This window comes from Aegilops tauschii, chromosome 2 (assembly GCF_002575655.3).
Source record: "Aegilops tauschii subsp. strangulata cultivar AL8/78 chromosome 2, Aet v6.0, whole genome shotgun sequence".
NCBI classification, from domain to species: domain Eukaryota; kingdom Viridiplantae; phylum Streptophyta; class Magnoliopsida; order Poales; family Poaceae; genus Aegilops; species Aegilops tauschii.
This window is the reverse complement of record NC_053036.3, coordinates 644,589,139-644,592,428: the sequence shown is the minus strand read 5'-3', so window position 1 is coordinate 644,592,428 and position 3,290 is coordinate 644,589,139. Positions and strand designations below refer to the sequence as shown.

Below are 3,290 nucleotides of genomic sequence, written 5' to 3'. Positions count from 1 at the left end.
TGAGATCGATTTCTGGCAGGCATTATCTGTCTCCGCATGTGGCAGATTCCAATGTATATCTTGAGAAAGAAGTTTGCTTAAGTAACAAAGAAGTTTCCCATATAATGTTCATGGATTACATCTGGCAAGGAATCAAAGCTTGGAACCACATGCTTATTCATTTTTATTGTTGGCCTGACACTTAATATATAGCTACCACTCTGCTTCTGCACTTTTGAAAGCTTAGATTTGTTAATATGATTCAGTTTTGTAAATTAAAGCTGATTGTGGACATCTTTATTGTCTCTGTCTTATTAGAAGTGTCATTTGATGATAATGTGCTAGCATTCAAGTTTTTCGGGCGGTAACACCTTTGTCGTCTTGTGAAGTTTTATATTATTATTTTCTTAAGATTGCAAGCCTGCCAAACTGCCTTCTCAAAATTCCTGCCATCTTGTAGTGACAATCCTCAACCACCTGTCATCGTGGAATTGCATCAGAGAACCTGTTGTGTTGAGCTTGGACGGTGCTGACCGCTAGCTTGCCTTGCAAGAGGATGCTCCCCTGCTCCGAGTCCATGGTACACCAATGATCAAAAGAACACATAAATGTGGATACTCTTGTTTTGAAGCAAATTTCACCATTATATTTTACATTACTATCATTTTTAAATAGACAAGGCATTCTGCGCATTGGGGGAAAATGATGAAGCTTTGGTTGCTTGGGACAGTATTAGTAATGTCCATGTTGTTTGACAATCAACGATGAACTTTATTATAAAGATTACACAGTGCATTGGTGAGAAAACTATTGTTCTCTCAAACTGGTAATACTGATTTGTTCTCCTCAATGATGTAAAGTTAACGGATTGCCATGCCAGCATCGGTTTGATTTATAATAGGTTCATATGCATGTATATATTTATGTATTTTCGTTTTATCAAAATTTTAGTGATGCTTATTGCAGTATTACATAACTGAATACTACCTTCTGATTTGATTTATTCAGGGTGGACAAGCTCAACACTTCTTCTGCAGGCTACCCTGACAATGATTGTAAGCCTATAGCTGCTTATATTTGTGTACGTACAAACTGGCATGACATGTATATAATCAGAGGATGGGTTGCTTCCAGTTCTGTTCTTAGCTAATTGTTATTTGACAAAATTCATGGGCATTGAAAATTAGCAGACTGCATTTGAGCTTCTAAAAATTTATATGATGTCTCAACAAATGAGTTGTATACTATATCTTATTGGGCATTGGATTATAGAAACATGAACAAATAATTTTAGGTTGTTCCAGTTAAACTGTCTTTTGTGTGTAGGTTTCGCTGTCGACTGTGTGTGGTTTCAGCATCGTTTCATGCTACTACAGGATCAGAGTCGTTGTAGACTGGGAGGTAAGCGTTGGAAGGAATGCGTTTCATCGGTAGAAATTTAGTCTTCTAAAATGATATGCATCATTGTTTGATATCAATATTTGTCAATCTGATAAGAAACTTCATGGCGACATGCCTCCTAGGAACAATAGAAACTTTCTTTATATAGAGGGGAAGCAAAGAAACATAATTATTTCTTCTGGTTTACTATTACTTACGTAGCTCATATTTTTAACTATTCTATGTTTTGCTTACCTAACAAGACCGTAGGAGAATTTCAGGCTTGTTTAGATTGGGTTGCTGCTCTCTTAGAGATGTTTAGATTCCTGATATTTTAAGCATCGAAAAATTAGCACATATGCCAGCTATTTGTATTCCTCCTCTGAACCAATCCATTTTTCTTGAAATTGTTATTTCTATATACAGGCAATAAAAACTATCAGGCCCGTTCGTGCTGTGTTGGGTTTGGCCCAGTTACAAGACAGAGGCAGAGGAGATGGATATAAGAAGTCGATAAGACACCCTTCTCTCTGTTTCTAAATTACAGAGTACCTCGCCTGGATCCAGAGGTGCAGTTATGGTGAACCCGACATAGTCAAGGTACAAACCCCACCCATCTCCCTCCTGATGGAGCTCCCCTCACGCCTCTCCGTATTTCTCTTTCTCGAACAACGCTTGACCCTGGTTTCTTTTACCCTGTGTATCTAGGGTAGGAAAGAACCATGGAAAGGAGAAAGGTAGGACGGCATGGCTCGCAGATTCGGCCACTATACATTCTTATTTGTTCTTGCACCTATCTCCTCACCCTCCCACTCTTCCTTTATCTGCCATCTCTCTTTCTCTTCCTTTCCCTTGCTAATTTTCTATCTGATTGAACATGGATAGTTGACTCTGAGATGTGCGAGCAGTAGATAAAGACTTCCTGGTATGGAATAGATTGTCAGTATTAATTTGTTGCCCGTGAGTTGTATAGGTAATTCGTGCTTGCAATGATAATTGGTTTGGTTATTCAGGTAGAGGCCCAGAGGATAAGATTGTGCTGTGAACCATGCCTTTGTGAGAGGACCAATACAAGAGGTAACATCTTCCGTTGTGGCGACTTATAATTATCATCAGAGTTTGTTGGCAGTATTTGTCGTAAAACAGTATATGTGAATCATGTCTAAATTTCACATTATACTTAATGCGCAGGACCACATGTCCAGTATCCACCCTAAAAGTGTGGAGTGCATCCGCCCTGAATAGCTACACTGGTCTCCACCCGGTAAGATTGATCGTGTAGTTCCATGCCTTCCTCTGCTTATCTTAGTTTAAGGACACCTGTTAAGTACAGAAGGTGAATTTTATTTTGAGCGACATTAATAAGAAATAAGACGTCATCCTGAGCTATTCTCTGTGCAATTTAGCATTATCTAAAACCTGGATTGTCCATTTCTTGGAATTATTTAAGAGATCTTAGGTTAGTGTGGTTCATGTTGGTATGTGGTAACGAATTAGGTGCCAACCTGGGAGTCTGGGAGATGAGGAAATTTGCATTCATACACAGGATCTATGAGATTGGTGCCTTAATTACTAATTTTGTGAAGTGATCTGGTTTGGATTTCCTTCCCTGACTTGATCTTCTTATATGTAGTTCAATGCTGCATCGTTTGCTTGCTTCCTTTGCTCGGTTCAGGAGCCAGACGGGGAGAAGGCCAGACCAGTGACAATAACCTCGGGGTGTTGCGTCATGGTTGTATACATGCATGTGTTGAAAGCATTGAGCTTAATTTGGATATGTAGGTGCAATTCCTTTTCGTGTATAAGATAATGGGTTTATATATAGATTGCCCATGATGGAAGTTTCAGTTACTGCGATAATTGGTTTATCTGCTATTTTTTATATTTGTAATGCTTCAATGACTATATTACTGGTTGGATATGGCTATACC

At 38.8% G+C, this 3,290-nt stretch overlaps 1 long non-coding RNA gene across 1 annotated transcript; it reads left to right on the top strand.

Moving 5' to 3' along the window:
• Positions 1-2,068: 2,068 nt before the first annotated feature.
• LOC123497196 (uncharacterized) lies at positions 2,069-2,678 on the top strand. Its single transcript, XR_006670874.2, has 3 exons — positions 2,069-2,284; positions 2,373-2,436; positions 2,551-2,678. It is a non-coding gene; the product is annotated as an uncharacterized lncRNA (long non-coding RNA).
• Positions 2,679-3,290: the final 612 nt, after the last annotated feature.